The sequence below is a fragment of the Ambystoma mexicanum genome, chromosome 3p, assembly GCF_040938575.1.
Source record: "Ambystoma mexicanum isolate Mex_15411 chromosome 3p, UKY_AmexF1_1, whole genome shotgun sequence".
In the NCBI taxonomy this organism is placed as follows: Eukaryota; Metazoa; Chordata; class Amphibia; order Caudata; family Ambystomatidae; genus Ambystoma; species Ambystoma mexicanum.
Window position 1 is genome coordinate 164361730 of NC_090925.1, and position 19231 is coordinate 164380960.

The window sequence follows — 19231 nt, forward strand, 5'->3', positions numbered from 1 at the left end:
TTTTAAAAGATGACAGAATGACACGATTCTAGGAGGCAGTTCTAATAGGCTAAAATAGTTTGGATTAGATTATTTTGAACTAAGAGATTGGTTTTGGCACAGTGAGTACTCACACTATATTTTTGAAATAAGCCGTCAAGGTCTGGTCAGGTTGGACGGGACTTCTGGCGGTTCTGCTCATAGCGGTCTGGTCTCTGGTTCTGCTCTCAGCACTGCACAGTTCTGGTCTCTCTGGATCTCTGGTCTCTCTGGATCTCTGGTCTCTCTGGATCTCTGGTCTCTGGAGGTTGATGGATTTGAAGTCTGCAGTCTCCCGGCAAAGCGTCCCGCAAGAAAATGGAAAGTGAATCCCCTACCTGGGTTTCAGTGGCCCTTTTTATGTGTTTTGAAAATGGGTGTGTGCCTGGGCCTAGCTAAGCCTGCCCCTCTCACTTATCATTGGCCAAGCTTTCCTCTCTCCCTTGATTGGGGGGAAGAAATGGAGTGTCAGAGTGATGCTGTAGGTTTTATGGTCAGAGGAACCTCCCCTTGTCAAATTGCACACAAATCTATTTCTGACCCAAATACATATTTATCTATGTACCATTTTTCTCATATTATAGGTCCAGTTAACATATTTTCTGTAGCACCAAACCATCCGATCCCTTTCTTTGTACGATGTTGTGTCCAATGATGACAGAATTCTCCCCTTTTCATCCAGATAACGACCTCTAAACCTTTCCAGATTTTACACAAATGTGCACCAGGGATATGGGTTTCAGATGATTAAGTGTCAGATTTTTAACATGCATACATTTGGAGTAACAACCTTTTTTCTGCTACTATCCCCAAGAACATCCCACAGGGTCCTAACACCTTTTAAAATGTGCACGGAAAAATCCCAAGAATAATGATATTATTTATATAATTTTGACCAGTCCGCACTATGAGTTATCTATCTTTTTAAAATTATGCCCTGGTCAAAAAGGGGTGTGGCTTCCCACATCACATGGTGGAATAACTGGTTTATCCACTTCCCCCAAGCTCAGCTTGCTAGCAGAGGCACTGCCCCTCTCAGTTTCCCCCAAGACAAAGCCATTTTACGACCCCCCCAATATACATTTGCCTGAGCCAAAGAAGGCCCATTGTTCAGTTCCCTGCAGTCCCCAGGTGCCACTCCCCTTTCAATCAACAGGGCCATGTGATCTCCTTTTGGTGGGGCCAGCAGGATGCAGCCAGGCCTGGGAAGAGTGGCTGAGCAGGTTTCTCATGTCGGGGGTAGTTGTCCCGCAGAATTCAGCTAAATGTCACTTTAGTTCCCAGTTTAAATCAAACTTACCATTTTTTTACATATACATTAAATAATTACTTCCTTCAAGTCATTTCAGAATATAGTTTTACATTGTATCCACCTCTTAGCAAGTCTTTCCTTGGCCTGGTTTCGGTTCATTTGTTCAGTTTTACACAAAGGTCTGGTGGTTTTAAAACGCCGGCTTTCTGATAGTGGTGAGCACCGGTACTGCATCCATTTTTGACATTAAGAAAATGAATTCCCCAAAGTTCTGGGTTGCTTTTGGCAATCAGCAGTGCCATTCCCAATGGTTTCAGGCTACTGTGTGTGTAGCCCAATGGTGGTTTTATGCGGTGCCCTCCTGTGCTCACAACATAGGCAAAAATGGGTGGCAGCCTATTCTTCATGTTTACCCTGTGCACTCTCTGGGGAGTTCCGGCCATCATGATGTTTTCCATGCCAGTACTGCACAGTTTTATGGTAGGGCTTGGATGCATGGGTAAAAACATCCCACAAGACCCCCCTCTTGCGATGGCCATTCTGATCTTTTACTGATGGAACTCGCAAGATCTGGGATGTTCGCCTCATCTTCTTCCAATTCCGTAGATGACACAGTTCAGCATCTTTTCCTCCCTCCAGTCGATCAATCAGTTCTCCTTGCTGGTCCTGATGGGAGGATTGGGCGGTACCCCGGGCCCCTCGGATCTTCACTCCCGGTCCCCAGGTCACCTTCCGTGGTCAGTCTCCATGGTTTTATCTCTTCTAGGATGATAAAGCAAAGCGGCAATACACATTCCTAGACATTTTTCCACCACTATTAATGGTGTGGCGAACATATACATTTTATAAATCAGAAGATACGAGCATATACATTTTCTTTTTTAAATTAGGAGACAAGAACATATATATATATACACAAGAATCACAGAATTTTATATGGTATATGTGGAATATTTTAGGGTTGGAACTGAATTACTCTGGAGTGGCCCCCTCTGGGATTCCAGTGGATTCCTCCAGTTGTTGCAGAGTGTGCCTGGGATTGGCAACACTTCATCTGATTAATATGGACCCACTTATCTTCCCCTTCCACCAAATTACCTTTGGGGATGCAGATTTTGTAGGCAACAGGGGAGATCTTGTCTATAATTTCAAAGGGTCCCTTCCATGTAGGCAAACATTTTCGCAGTTTGGCCTGGTTCCTTTGGAAATTGTATAGATAGACCCGGTCTCCCACATCATATTTCTACCTGGTGGTTTTCAAATCATAGTGCGTTTTCATACTCTCATCTGATCTTTCTAGATTCCGCTGAGCATAGGCAAAAAGCGTGTTGGAGGGGTTTCCTTAAATTCTCCACATACTCATGAGTTGTGGAGGCATTTATCAGTGTCAGCTCCTGGGTCCTGTAGAGCAAATGCTGAGGAAGCACCATCTTGCGTCCAGTCATCAACTCAAATGGTGATATTTTAGTTGCAGATGAAGGGGTAGATCTGATGGCCATTAGGACCAGAGGTAATCGGATATCCCAACTTGGCCCAGAATCTGCCACAAACTTTTTTAAGATGCTCACAATGGTTCGGTTGTAGCGTTTACTGCCCCAGAGGAAGCTGGCCGGTAAGCAATATGTAACTTCCTTTTGACCCCCAGTATCTCCCACATCTTTGTCATTACTTCACTGGTGAAGTGGCTACCCCTGTCTGACTCAATCCTTTGAGGTAGACCAAAACGGGAAAAGATGTGGTTAATCATCAGGCAGCTGCTGTTTCTGCCTTGCAGTTTGGGGCCGGGAGACATTCCACCCACTTGGTAAACAAGCATGTAACGGTCAACATGTACTTATTCCCACTAGCGGAGCGAATCACAGGGCCTACGAAGTCGATTTGCAAATCTGACCATGGCAGTGTCATACCCCTCTTTTGGAGAGGTGCACGGTTTGTGAGGGATGTTGGCTGAAATTGTGCACACACCAGACACCCCTTCAAGTATTGGTCGAGGTCCTGCCCCATGTGTGGCCAGTATGCAACCTCTCTTAAGATTTCCAGTGTTGTATGAAACCCCCTATGACCGGCGGTGGCCGCATCATGGGCGTGACTTAACATCAGGCTTCGGAATGAGGTAGGGACCACCCACTGATCATGGCCAGCTTGGGATTTCCTTACCAACAAACCGTCTTGGATTCGGAACCTCTTTGGACATTTCATCAACACTCTTAGGTCCTCTTTCCCAATGTAATCGGTATCCGTCAGGGGAAAGTTCTCAGGGTCCTCAATATGTTGGTAAAACTTACCAATTATTGGATCCCCCTTCTGAGCTGTAATCAAATCAGCATCAGGGGTCTCCTTACTCCATTGTGCAGTTGAAAGATTATTGTGAGCATTTGTCTGGGACCTAGTGATAGCAGTGACCTAGATTTCCCCCAACAGTGACTCTATTTCTATTAGATCCCCTTGGATGGCCCCGGTTTTGGCCAGCTGATTAGCTAAATCATTTCCAGTTTTGTCTGGTCCCTCTACTTTGGAATGACCCTTGATCTTTTTCCAGTAGATGGTCATCCCATTCGAGGTGACCAGATCATCAATGTTTTGGATTAACTTCCCATGTTTCAAGGGTTTGTTATTAGCACATAACATGCCTCTGGTTTTCCAATTAACCAGGTGCTCCACGAACCCGTTCCGTACATAATCCTACTCTGTGATTATGATCAATTCGTGGAGTTGATGTTGGACAGCGGTGAGGATGGCCTGATGCACAGCCATCAACTCTGCCACCTGACTACTTCAGGGACCAATTTTGTACCCAGCAGAGGGTTCAGGAAACTCCTTCACCCATGCATTCCCTACGCCGGCCACCAGTTCTTTCTCCCCGTGGTTGTCAACATGGTAAGAACATCCATCCACAGACAGTGGGCATTCCCTCACACTTGTCCTCTTCAAAGACTTTGTGTGGGGAATTGAGGTATGCCTTCATGTTGTCCTTGATTTTTAGACTTTCGTCCTCGAGACAGTTTTCTCTGGCACAATCATGCAAGTCAGCCAGGCCTTGCGCAAGGGGACTCTTCTTGTTTTGGCCATATCTGACCTCCACAGGAAAACCCTGCATTGACAGAATCCGGGAAGTAATTCGGGAATTACTCACATTTCCGGGCCGGATTCTGTCACTTTGGAGATATTGCAGAGGCTGGTGTGGAGTCTCGACTATGACGTGTTCCCCCTGGATAAACGGGCGGTAATTCTTCAATGCCCACACCGTTGCCAGGAGTGCCTTCTCACAATCGTTGAATTTTTCCTCCACAGAGGATAAAGTTTTGCTCGCATAGGAGATTACTTTATTGACCTTGTCATGCTTTTGGTATAATACTGCCGTCAAGCACGTATTAGAGAACCCTGTCTCCAGGAAGAACTCCTTGTTTCTGACAGGGTAAGCTAGGCAAGGCGCTTGTGAGAGGCTTCTCTTGAGTTGTCTTACTGCCTCGGATTGTTCTGGACCCCATTCCCACTTGACCCCCCCTTCAGGAGATGAATCAGGGGTCTAGTGATCTCTGTGTATCCCTCAATGAACTTTCTGATGTAATTAGTCAGTCACAGGAGGCTCCTTAGTTCCCGCAGAGTTGTGGGATCCTTCAGTTTCTGGAGTGCTTCCACTTTCTTTTCTTGGGGACAGAGACCCTGAGGAGTAATCTCATGCCCCAAGAAATTAACACGGGTTCTACACCACTGTGCCTTCTGAAAGGAAAGTTTTGCTCCGCCAGCCCTCAACTGTGTCAGAACATAACTGATCTCCGCTATGTGTTCCTCCACAGATGAACTTTTGATGAGGACATCATCTACATAAGCCAGGTTACCCCTCGCACCCAGGTCGGGCATGGCCTTATGTAGGAAAATGTTGAATTCATTGCCAGAGTTGAGGTATCCGAACGGACTCCGGGTCCATGTGTACTGCTGGCCCCCAAAAGTAAAAGCCAGTTTGTATTGGTCCTCCCTACTGACAGGCACGGCCCAGATCCCATTGGTCAGGTCTATTGCAGTGAATACCTGTGACCCCTGGATCTGGGCCCTCCCTTCGTCTAATGTAGGGAAGAGGCCATCGGGAAGTATGGACCGGTTTGTTGAGCTCCCTACGGTTGGCACAGAGTCTCCACTGGCCGTTTGGCTTCAATATTCCCAGCACCGGATTATTGAAAGTGCTGTGGACTGGACAGATTATTCCCCGGGACTCAAGGTTCTTAATTATTTCAGTAAGGGACTCCATGGATGCGAGAGGCAAGCGATATTGCTTCACAAACACTGGAGTTATGCCAGGGTCCGTGGGAATTGTTGTTGTGTGGATGTCGGTGCGACCACAGTCATATGAGTCTACCGCAAAGAGATCTTGGAAATCCAAGAAAACTTGTTTCAACTTTTGCTTCTGTTCCAGAGTCACACAGGCATCAGCTAGGTTGACTCTCTCTTCCACCATCTGCCTGAAGCCTGGAAAGACTTCTGGTTTGGCTATCTCAGCGGCCTCCTCCAGCTGGGTGGAGAAGTCCCTGGTCAGAGTGCTGATTTGGACTGGAGGCTTCAGGTGGGAAAGGCAGCCCTCATGGACCTGGAAAATCACCTCATCCCTCCTGAAGTCACAAGTCACATCGTCCTTACCATAAGGGCAAGAAGTGTACACCAGGAAGTTCCCCCCATGCCGGGTGAAAATCCTGTCTGGTGTTGTATTGTCATCACTGTCACTGTCAAAACAGTCCTTGGGGATTAGTCCTAACAGTTCATTTCCGAAATCAATGGAGAAATGTCGGTCATCAACCGCCATTCCAATAATGGTGCCTGCGGCTAGGGTAATACTCTGTAAGTCGCTGTTATCCACCTCTATTGGAATGGTGTCATGTTCTATGTTGACTAATGGAGTTGGGTTTACCCCCAACCCTTGCTGTTGGAGAGAAGCATTTAGATGTATATAAGCATCAGGGTTTTTCAATTTTTGTCCTCTTTTAACTTTCACTTCCAGGGAGAATTGTCGGGTCCTTTCTGGGATGGTGACTTCCTCTTTGATCTGAATTTCAACTGCATAAGGTAGCAATTGAGCTGACCTAAATGCTTTTTCCGGATCATCAAAGCCCATGGGATTATCCGCTAATCGGGACCAAGCTTTGAAGTTTATTAGGTCCAAACTAATGGCGAAGCGATTGAGAATGTCACTGCCTAAGTAAAAGGCGGCAGTGACGTCTCGCACTACCCAACAATTATGGACTATGCTCTTGTTGCCAATGGAGATTTTGAGCATACACCTGCTTGGCAGGAGATGTTTGGAATTAGGTGCTTCCAGGTCCATTTCCCATTTGTCTATCAGTTTGAATGTGAGAATGGCTGGATCTTTTGGGAGTTGGCAGAACATGGCTTTGCTGATAAAGCTCTCACCGTTGTTCACACACACTCGAGCGGGAACAGAGTCCTTCCCATCATTTAACTGAACAGGGATGAACAACTGATCTCCAATTTGCTGAATATCAGCCAGGCTCTGAGCTGATTTCACATCTTTCTGGACTATAGGAGTGGAAGTGTCTGATTGTGGATTGGTAAAGAATTTGAAAGTGTTTCCTTCCAGTGTGGAATACCACCTTAAACTGGAAGGAAGGTTGATTTTCAGAAATAGAGAGGACCCCCCCACCGCCAGTCTGTTGTCCTACTGCTATTACTGTCACGTCTGGAATTTGGTTGTTCTGGAAGTGAAATTCTACTTGGTCAGATTTTTGTTCAACCATGTGGCAGGTGCCATTTAAACTAACATGGTTGACACTCTGTTTTAATTTTATTGGTCGGCTAGTCTGGGTCCAGAGGACCTTGTTTACACAATCTATTTGGGGGTGACAACCTTCTCAGGAGGTCGTTCCCTAGTAAACAAGGAGTGCCCTCTGGAGTCACTACTATGACCGGGTGTTTCAACCTGTGACGCCCAATTTTAATGTCCAAATCTGCAGTGCCCTCGACAGGAATTTCCTTCCCGTCAAAGTTCTGCAGTTGTCCAGGAAGAGAGGTGAGAGGAATACGGTAATTCTCCCCCCTTCCTGCATTTAGTTCATCAAAGGCCCTTTTGGACAGAAGGGTAGCTTGGGATCCAGTGTCCACCAGTTCCAAAATTGTACCCTGCCCCTGTACTTGTACCGGGGCATAATATCTTCCCTCCTTCTCCTCAAGGGGGCACAGATAATGCACATTTTTGGACAACTGGTGGGCCAATTTTCTGGTTTTGGACATTGCAAAAGAAGAGATTTGGGCAGAATTATGTGGAGAGCCTTGGGAATCTAAAAGAAAAAGTTGGCAACTGGAGATCAGAGCCATTGTGGGTTCCCCTGGTTACGGTTCTGGCCCGCCACCCCCCCTTTTTTGGAGGCAGTCACCAGCATGGGTTTGACCCATGGGATTTTGGTATTGTCGGTTCTGGGATGAGATGATGGGCGGCAGTAGCTCAGTCCCCACATCTCCCCAGTCTGGATTGGAATCCCTTGGGACCCATTTTTCCTTGGGAGGAGTTCCCCCATCTCTGAAGGAGAAGATCCTTTTCCCAGGATCCTCTGAGGATCCCTCTCCCTCAAATTGGAAAACCTGTACCTCCTCCACAAAGTGAGTCTGTTTGGGTCCTTTGTTTCTCCTACCCCCCCCCCTCTGCTCCTTGGGTGGCAGACTTTCAGGGGTAGGAGATTTTGTTTCCGATTCCTGGTTTCCCAGGGGCCGTTTACAAGTTGGGAAGGAAGCTTCCTCCCAGGCTTTACACCCCCCTTCCCCTTGTGCCTCCTCCCTGGGAACCGGTGGGTTATCGGGGTGCTGCCCCTGTCATTGTTCTGGAGCACCAGGTCCAGAGTTTGGGGCATTCTGCGGTGGCATGCTCATCTGAGGGTTCTGTTGAGCCCTCAGTATGTGACCCAGATCCCGTGCCATATTTTGGACCTGGCGCTCTAACTGGGAAACCCGCTCAGGCTGATACAGGGCTCTATTTTCTCCCCTGGGCTGATCCCGGGAAGGGTAGCTATCCCTTCTCTGGAAATACCCTGGGTTGGGAAGATTCGGGTTCCCCTCCTCCCTTGGCCTCCCCTCTCCCGGATTAGGATGTCTGGGCTCAGGGAATTGGGGAAAGAAGGATGGATGATTTTGGGGCTGGAAATTGGGTGGATACCTTGGGGAAAAAGGTCTGCCCAGGATTTGGTGTATTTCTTCCCTCCTGGGGGACGTTAGGAGGGAAGTTCCCTGGGTCGGGTCCTTGGCTGGACCCCCCCCCTTAGGCTGGAGGAGTCCACACATAACCCAGGATGGATCGGTTTCCCTTGTAGCGGGGACTTACATAATCAGGGGAGCGAGGGACCCCATTTGTGGGACTACCTCCTTGACTCCCTGTCTGTGACTGGCCCGAGGGCCTTCTGGTGTTAGAGTTATTTGGTGCAGGCAGGTTTTTAGGCCCCCCCATCTCCAAATCTAAAACGGGGGCAACCTTTACCTCTGCCACCTTGGCAGCAGCAGGGGTGCTGTTGGTTTTGGGGTTTTTCTGCGCATTATTTTTATTTTCTATGGGCTTCTGCACCTCATAGATCCGGGTAGCCTGTTCAATGACCCAGTCTAGTGACCTCTTCTCTCACTAGCTGGGTCATGATGTATTTGGGCAAGGCATGGAAAAAAGTATTAACAAACTCTTTGCTGTCTGTGCGCACCCTTTTTGTAGTCTGTGCAAAAGCACGCTTTAATTCCTGCACAAATTCTTGCGGGGCCTGATCCTCCCCACATTGCAAATTGTAGGCTGCCTTGCGAGCCTCTTGAGGATTTCTGTGCATAGAAAAATGTTTCAAGATGGCCGCCCTGTATGTGGACCACCTTGAATGGTTTTGATCCTCCAGCCCTGCAAAGAAACTGGAGTATTCTGGTGAGAAGGTCCACTTTACATATTGACTACAGCTTTGCCTGTCCTTCAAATGGAAAGTCTCCATCATTTGCTCATAGATCTCCAAGTGTTCCCAAACAGAATACTTGGCGTTCTTATGATAAGGCGTGATGACACTGCTTATTGCCTTTATTTGTTTCAATGGGTCCTTAAGCAAGGCCATTTTTGCTTTATTGGCCTTTTTGGTTCGGGTAACCCTGGTCCATTCATCCTCTGACTCAGAAGCGCTGCTCCCAGAGGTGCCCGTCTGATCTTCCAGGTTTTCCCGGATTCTGCGAGCCTGGGAATGGCTTGCAGAATGTGGGGACCTGGTCTCCTGTGTCCTGTGACGCTCAGAGGAGTCTTCAGATCCCTCCTTGCTACCAGGATTTGATGGGTATCCCCCCCACTGACCTAACTGGGCAGAGGTTTTCAGGATGCCCTTAGTGGGCCTACTCTCCTGGGGTTCCCCACTAAATTGCACTGTGCTTGGGTGCCCATACCCGGATGCCCGCCCCTCCATTCCTGGGTGGTACTGGCCTATGAGCCCCATACTTTTAGCTGGATAGTAATCTGCCATCCCTGTGGCCCCATGCTCATGTGCGCCAGGGAACATGGGGGTGGCAGAGTCCAGGGACTGGTAGAGGTGAAGGCCTCTGGCACTAGGGCTCCTGAGGTTATGCTCAGGAGTTTCTCTTTCCCAGCAAACCTCATCTCTATCCGCCCCTGCTCCCTGTTGCAAGAGCCTGCGCTTTCAGTTCCTCAGTTAAGGCCTTACTAGACTCTATCAGTCTCTCCTGCATCGCTACCTGTTGCTGGAGCCTATCATTGTGCTGGCAGAGAGCCTCATTCTCTCTCTGTGCCTCCCGATTGGTCCTGGAGTACTGGGCCAGTCTTTGCTGCAGGGGAGTTACCTCCTGAGCTGTGTCCCTATTGGCCTGCTCCTCTCTCTCGTGTTCTTTTTGGTGTTCACCCAGTCCCTGCAGGGCCAGGTGATTTTCTTCCATTTTCCTTTTTAAGTGGCAGACTTCCTGGCCTAAGGTATCCCTTTCCTGACTAAGAGCCTGCATCTGTGCCGCCAGGTCGTCCCTTTGCCTTTGGAAGGCAACAGCTTTCTGGCGCTCCTGATCAAACTCTGCCTGGGTATCCAGGTCTTTCAGAATCAATTTATTGCTTTCCTCTTTCTCTCTGTCTAATAGAATTTGCAGGGTGGCTACCTGCTCTGTGCATGCCCTGTTGAAGTCCAGTTGTTGCTCCAGCTTTTTCTGGCTCTGCAGAAGGGAGTCCAAACCTTCTTGGTACTCCTTCTGCAAGGCCAGAAATCTGGTATCCTGGTCAGCCTTTTCCTGTTGCAGCCTATCCATATCCTCCTTTATCTTAGTGATGTACTGTCGGCTGTCATTTTCGGACTCCTGGCTCCCGTGCAGCCTCTGCTCAGAAGAGACCAGGTCAGATTGGGCCTTTTCTAACGCCATCTGTTGCCTATTTGCCAGATCTTGGCCTTCAGCACATTTGTCCTGCATGACTTCCATATATAGATACAAATATGCTGCTATCCTGGCAATCTTATTGTGTTCATCTTTTGCCTTAGGGGCCATATATAGTTCACTCAGGGCCACATGTAGGGGACCCTGATCTCTCCAGATATCGGACCCTGTTTCAGTGACTTGTTGCGCGATTGCCTGCAACCAGACCGCCTGGTCCTGATGAGTCCACTCACCTCTCACGAATAGCTTATGTAAGAGGTGCTCCCTCGCTATTTTCATATCTATTTTCATATCTACCATGGTCGTCATTCTGGAATTTGAGTTCCTTCCTGACTTACAGTAGTTTGTATTGTATTCCTTAGAGCGTTCCTTTGAGGAGTGCTTTCACAGTGTAAAACAGCGTGGTGATCTAACCGGATATGTGTATCTGGTCAGTAGGCACACTGTATTAATCTGCACAAGTGGTAAATCTAACCCAGAATATCCCGGCTCTGAGCCCCCACTTTGTAAGCGATATTCAATCAACACTACAGCTAAGTCAATGCCTAGTCTGGGATGCTGAGGAAAACCCTTATGAATGTATTTTATGTCCAGTTCAGTACTCTGGATGACCACCCTTGTATAACACCCCCTCTTAGAATCCCCCTGACCCCACTGAACCAAGAAGTAGGTTTGTTTTGCAAATTAAAAGGTTTATTTGAAAATGTAAACAATATATATATCACACTTCTATAAATAAATTGATAATGGATATTACACTTGTGAATATGAGCAGTAATCAGCAAGAGGTAATTTATGAATAGGAACAGAAGAATAAGGTGGGAAAGAATGCTTTATATGGTTCAACGAAACACAATGATGAATGAAATGCAGTACAGAAAATAACTTGGCATGGCTTCAACAAAAGACAATATAATCACTTTTCCTTGACAATTCACTCCCCCCCTGTGCAATGTAAGAAATGGAAGGAGAGCACACAGTCTTCAAGAATCCCAACAAAATGCAATACGAAATGCAGTTCCCCCCCCAGCAAGCTAATAGGAAAACAGGTAGAGGTTTGAAACACAGGCCCAAAATGCTTTGAATGTGATGACAATGAAGTGAGAAATGTGCTAAAAATGCTTTTAATTCCCTCTAGAGGTTCAGGGTAGGTGATGGCTACTTTATATTAGTTCAGGCTCACTTTAGCAATGTTCTATGTGTAACTAGCAGGTTAAAACGAATTTTAGCAAAGGAAAGCAGGAAGCTGCTGATTTTTACACGTGGCTGAAATTGTGCAAAATTTCAAATCGCGGCAAATTTACTCGTGCGCGTCGAGCGTAATTACGGAGGCACTATAAAGAGTAGGAAGTCGGTACTAGGTTCGTTGGAAAGCCTAGAATCCTAGCTTTAAGATGAAAGTTAAATTCCGATCCTAGCACAAACGGTTCCGGAGATACGGACGATATTTTGTGAAAGTAGTTTTTCGGATTTGAAATTTTAAAGCTCAGAATGACAGATGACAGTTTTCAGTTTTAAAAGATGACAGAATGACACGATTCTAGGAGGCAGTTCAAATAGGCTAAAATAGTTTGGATTAGATTATTTTGAACTAAGAGATTGGTTTTGGCACAGTGAGTACTCACACTATATTTTTGAAATAAGCCATCAAGGTCTGGTCAGGTTGGACGGGACTTCTGGCGGTTCTGCTCACAGCGGTCTGGTCTCTGGTTCTGCTCTCAGCACTGCACAGTTCTGGTCTCTCTGGATCTCTGGTCTCTCTGGATCTCTATGGATTTGAAGTCTGGAGTCTCCCGGCAAAGCGTCCCGCAAGAAAGTGGAAAGTGAATCTCCTACCTGGGTTTCAGTGGCCCTTTTTATGTGTTTTGAAAATGGGTGTGTGCCTGGGCCTAGCTAAGCCTGCCCCTCTCACTGATCATTGGCCAAGCTTTCCTCTCTCCCTTGATTGGGGGGGAAGAAATGGAGTGTCAGAGTGATGCTGTAGGTTTTATGGTCAGAGGAACCTCCCCTTGTCAAATTGCACACAAATCTATTTCTGCCCAAATACATATTTATCTATGTACCATTTTTCTCATATTATAGGTCCAGTTAACATATTTTCTGTATCACCAAACCATCCGATCCCTGTCTTTGTACGATGTTGTGTCCAATGATGACAGAATTCCCCCCTTTTCATCCAGATAACGACCTCTAAACCTTTCCAGATTTTACACAAATGTGCACCATGGATATGGGTTTCAGATGATAAAGTGTCAGATTTTTAACATGCATACATTTGGAGTAACAACCTTTTTTCCGCTACTATCCCCAAGAACATCCCACAGGGTCCTAACACCTTTTAAAATGTGCACGGAAAAATCCCAAGAATAATGATATTATTTATATAATTTTGACCAGTACGACTATGAGTTATCTATCTTTTTAAAATTATGCCTTGGTCAAAAAGGGGTGTGGCTTCCCACATCACATGGTGGAATAACTGGTTTATCCACTTCCCCCAAGCTCAGCCTGCTAGCAGAGGCATTGCCCCTCCCAGTTTTCCCCAAGAGGAAGCCATTTTACGACCCCCCCAATATAATATTTGCCTGAGCCAAAGAAGGCCCATTGTTCAGTTCCCTGCAGTCCCCAGGTGCCACTCCCCTTTCAATCAACAGGGCCATGTGATCTCCTTTTGGTGGGGGCCAGCAGGATGCAGCCAGGCCTGGGAAGAGTGGCTGAGCAGGTTTCTCCTGTCAGGGGTAGCTGTCAGGCAGAATGCAGCTAAATGTCACCTTAGTTCCCAGTTTAAATCAAACTTACAATTTTGTACATATACATTAAATAATTACTTCGTTCAAGTCATTTCAGAATATAGTTTTACATTGTATCCACCTCTTAGGGGAAAAAATCATGCCTGCAGTTAGTTTTTATTTAACGTACCTGTATTTGTTTTTAAAAAGCAACCTGCATTCTGTAAGGCAGAAAAAGACATTTCACTAAATAATGCGTCATCCATTTCTTGACCTAGGAGTAATGGAAAGCTGGGCAGGTTCTGCCAAAATCGGGTCCAGCGACTGTCAAACCTTTCAGATTTCAGCAAGCAGTGCATGAAGAAGAAGACTGCTTTGAAAAAAAAACACTGACAGCCACTTTGAGGACACGGTTTGATACTAAGGCTTGATAAAGTTAGCCAGGAGGATGTGTTTTGGGCCTGGATGGGCAGGAAGTGGGTGGGGAATGGCAATATGGATTAGCATGGCCATGGGCAGTCAATGGGTGGTTAAATAACCAAACAAAGCCTACACGCTGTGCGTCCCTCCTCATACGTCATTTCTCCCTAGCTGTACTCCAATGCAACTGTGTCGGCTATAGATGGTGCTCCATTTACCGCCACCTAGTAGCCAAATCTAAAACCCACAGTTAAGGAACAAATGCCAACCCTGCACATTGCACTGAGGACATGATTGTGACCATCAGGAATGGGAGAAACACAGCAAGAAAGAAAGGCATTGGCGTGCGGCGGTCCAACGTTATTTGACGTTGAATGCAGGAACCAACAGGATTCGCTGGTCACCTAACAACATTAGGCACCTAAAGAACAGCCTATTGGAGGTTATGAATGAAATATTGTTTGATTGGAAGTTAGCTGTCCTTGTGGTTGATAATATTGATCCACTGTTGGTGGATTTGGTGAGCAATGCTATGAGGAATAAGACAGTCCTTGCTGGGACAGCGAAAGGATTTCCCCTGCATGCTTTCAATGAACCCCTTGCAGAGAAAGTAGGAACTCTGGTCATTCTGTTGAAAGTAAAGTGAACAAACATAAGCAACTAAAGCAACTAAAACAAGAACATGCACATTCCTGTAAAGTACATCGTGCAAAACCTCTTCAGGTGGGTGCACAAGTATTGTTACAGGCACTGCTGATTAAAAGGACAAGGGTCCCTTTTGGGAACTAATAAAGGCCCAGGATAGTTCAGCCTCTACCAAACAGTTGAATGTGGTACCTGAGGCCACCTGGGTTAAGCTCTGTGCATTGAGGCTGAGTGGTTCGGGACAGCTATTGCATCCCCTAAGAACAAGGAATGGGGGATTTGACTCTTTTGGGAGAAACAGAGGAGGTACTGGAACTAATTAAAGTTAGTATGATATGATATGGCATCCATAATGCGTCTATATGCAAGTGTTTCAAGGCACGACAAGGCAAGGGATTGGGAACAGAGGGAAGACAGACAGCGATCCTACTTGGCTAGATGACATTGAGATTGCGCAATTACAGGGGGGAGGGGCAGGCGGAATGGGGAGGGGGCAGTGCAGTACATAGGATAACAGTAAAATAAATAAAGACAATACATAAAAGTGCGGACAGCTGGTGGCAAGTGCAAGGGTAAGAGCAGACCTCAGAGGTCAAGTGCTAGTAGGGGCTTTAGGGATACAGAAACAGTCCCCAAGTGCAAGGTTGCCAGGCGGCCGTGCAGGTGTGCAACTGGTGGGGAGGGGCCCTGGGCACGATTCAGAAGGTAGCCAGGTAACCAGGGCAGTTTCAGATTCATCCAGGAGATCAGCAGTGGGAGAGGGGGAGAGAAAGCAGAAGCAAAGAGGATGGTCTTGAGGTGCTTCCGGAACCAGAGATGGTTCTCCTCAAGTTTCAGAGAGCAGGAGGCTGTTCCAGAGGGAGGCCCCAGCAGAAGAAAGATCTACCACCAAACCGCTGCTTGGAGAAGCGACTGACCCTGAGGGAGTTGGAGGCGGATGAGCAAAGGGCTTGAGAAGGAAGATATTTAGGAAGAATTGAAGGTATTGAGGTCCCAGGCCCCAGAAAGCCTTGTGGACAATGCAGAGGGTTTTGAACTTAATCCTTGCCACCACTGGGAGCCAGTAAAGAGTTTTCAGTCCTGGAGAAATACGATCCCTGGGCTTGAGGCCAAGGACAAGTCCCGCAGTCCTGTTTTGGATGAGTTGCAGAAGGCAGAGAGTAGAGGCAGGCAGATTTAGAAATAGGCTGTTGCGGTAGTCCAGCCTAGAGAGAACCAGAGCTCTGCAGACAGTGAGCTTCTGGGGGAAAGTAAGAAAGGGAAGAATACCTCTGTGGAGGTGCAGCTGGTAGTGTGACTTCTTAAAGATGTTCGAGATATGAGGAGTGAAGGAGAGTCTGGAGTCGAAGATGACCCCGAGGTTTTTAGCCTCATATGTGGGAGCAGGAAGAGGGCCAAGAGAGGCCATCCAGAGAGTGACAGGAAAAATGGGAACAGGTGTGTAAGCGTTCCAGAGCTCCTGCCCCTAATGGCCTAAGCAACAATATACTGAAAGAGGATCCTTCCACCTGGGCCACCCAGCAGACCACACTTTTACTTTTCAAGAGCATTATAGCTAAAGAAATCGTTCCAGGGTCCTGGCCTGCTTTGTTCGTGGTCCCAAACTTCAAGAGGGTCGTGAATATAGATGATCACTTTGATTGATGTAGATAGCAAAATCTTTGTGTCCCTCTTGTTGAAGCACTTGGAAAAAAGGCTCAATAAACTACAAACAGGTTTTCAAAAAAGGCGATTCGGTGAACATAAAGAGCCTTGGTGTAAGAGCAAATCAGGAGCCTGCATGGGATGATAGGACTCAGTGTACGTGTGTGTCGCCTCAACTGACCTCTCTGCAACGTTTGGCAGTCGACCAGGGGTGACTTTGGTCCAAATTGGCTAAGTGGGAGCTGCCGGTAGGTGGTTTGAGTTTGATCATGGGATTACATGAAGATTCTGGTGTTAAAGTGATATTCAATCTGGTTTGAGGCAGATATGCGTTCTGGGCCACTGCTCTCTAATCGTTATGCATTGGACATCTGGAAATATTTGACCACCTCAGCATTCATCGCATAGCGATGTCATTTCACCAAAATGCCAGGGGTAGTGGAATTGACATCACACGACCCTTGATCTCTAATGACATCACATGAAGTAATGTAATTTGACCCAACCACAAAGTGACATCACAGGAAGAGTAGGAACACGACCTTTTGCCCCTTGACAAAACAGGAAGGGGCATCATATAGCATTGTTCCTAAGTACACAACACAAAGCATGGTTACAATATCATTATAATGTGATATATATTTTCTACAAGAATGGATCACCAGATGTATCGTTAATATCAGTGTGTATAGACCCATATTACCAAATTACTGTGAATGCAAGCAGACATCCAAGGCCAAATGATAATGATGTGTTATTATAAGCACTTAAGCTTAAATGCTTTATATATAACAAATAAACATATATGGGGTAATTCATGGATTGTTTGTGCCGAAAAAAAAACAGGATTTGTGCGCCTTTCTGCCCACAAATCCCCATTTGTTAAACAGGGATTTGCGTGCAGAATGGCGCCCAAATCCTGTTTTTTTGGCTCAAATAATCCATGAATTACCCCCTTACTATCACCTGTGTTGGTACTCATTTATCGACCTCACAAGGATGAAAGGCTGAGTTGAGATGTTGAAGAACAGACTAAATCAGGGACTCACCCCCTGAAGTGTGCCTGAAATAAACCTTTGATGAGTCTAGCAACTATTGTCTAGAGTTCCAGAAAGACAAATTATGTGTTGTTCCCTTTCTTACTTATTTAGGGTCACTGCTCAAAGTGTTACACTAGTGCAACCCCGTTATTTTTTATTTTTTAAGAGGCCTGAACAAGAAATCCAGCCACTCCAGAAACAAAAAGCCACATGGCACTGGCCAGAGTCAGCCCAGGAGCTTACAATTAAGAATGTAAAAAATGTTTTGTTTAGGGGTAGCAATGGAGACCTCGAGGGTCGCAGTTACGACCCCTTCGAATCCCCAAAGACGTCCCCGTCATCTCCCCTAAAATTGGTTCTCTTAAAATTCCATGTATCGCTTAAGACTTTTTACTTTTCGATGATACGCGTATCGGTCTGCATCTGCTTTCATTTGCTTTTGCCAAATATGCCAAAGAGAACAGCTTTGTGATTAATCCTGGCAAAACGAGAATTCTTGAGCTCTCAAAGGAGAAGAAGTGCAGCTCATCAAAACGGTTTCTAGAAAACCCTTTGTTAACACGTACTCCTAGCATTACACATGTTGGTTTCCGTATTACGGCTCAACCGGTACTACTGAACATCCGTTCCAGTTTAGCCAAGAAGGCAGTGTTTCTGTCCAACGAATTGCTTAGGATTGACAAGAAGTTTGGCCATTTTTCAATAAAACCTGTTACTGACTTCTATGAGGACAAAGTTGTCTGGAAATTGACCTCTGGGATGGAACTTTGCCCTCAAGTAGTTCATGAGTGGTTGGACAGAATAGAGGCCACCATTTTGAGATGTGTATTGAATGTGCCCAACGCCGTTCCGTTTGCAGCAATGCGGTTTGAATTAGGGATACTATCATCGAAGGTGCATGTTCAGTGGCGTGTTTTGTCTTTGTGTCCACAAAATAAACACTCCCACTAGAGATTCTCTATATATTGACATAAATACTTGGTTTTGAAAAATATGACGCACATCACGCTTTTCACCAACCAGCGGGCACGTTGGGGGCGCGCGGACATCACAGCACCCTCCGGTCCAATCAGAGTTCTGTCTGTGGAGCGAACAGGGGAATGAGTCCGCGGAGCAGACCCAGCCATCACAAATTCTTTTTATATACATTTTGCCTGTTTTAAAGAAAACTACTGGACGGATTTACACCAAATTTGTGAAGGCACGCTTTCGGGACCAAGCCGCCGCTCCTGCCGCAAATTTGGTGAAAATCCGTCCTGCGGTTTGGGCTGTAGGCATGAGCAAAAAGTTTTTCCATTGCGTCTATGGAAAAAAAATATTTGGGACCCTCCCCCCCCTACAACTTGAGCAACTTAAGTCAAAGACATTAGCAGTTTACTCAGCAGCGCATCAAAGCAGATCTCGATCAGAAACCAAGGCATGGAGACTCCACTACAAATGATTTTGGAAGCAGAAAGCTCCTGCAATTTACAATTGGATTTGTGGGGATTCCCCAGTACTGAGTTTGCCAGGTATGTGCCAGCCTCACAGACTCTGCTGGGATCCCCTTATCCATAGCGCTCATACACCTAGCATTCCAGAATGAGTGAGTGGCCCAGTGTGCACAGGTGTCAACACCAGATGGATCGGTATCCAAACCTAGGCACCGCATGGCGCTTCACACGGGGGCTAGGTAGACAGTCACCTTCCCTGCCGTTCCAGGTTCGCCAGGGCTTCAGAGGCCTGGTGGTTCAGAAAAACAAGCAACACAATGAGTTGGTGTTAAACTTGCCAAGTGGGATGTCTTACCCAACGAGTCCACTGGATTATTTTTCCCGCCACATAGTGCAGTCTAGGCAGGAAAGGAGGGTCATGCTGACATATAATGCTACGTAAAGTAGTCTTATATAGCGCAATGTCTTCCATTTTGCTGCCCGTGCTGCTAATGTCACATTTCTAATAATGTCTACTAGCCCAGACCTCCCAAAAGCACCTTCAGTATTCACTGTAGGGAAGTCCCAGTCCCGCGCATTTGAATTTACTTGGCCTATATTTTATTCTGAGAGCTACTGCTTGTAGCTCATCCTGGCTCAGACTTCATCACATGCTGGGATACTGCAGAGGACCCC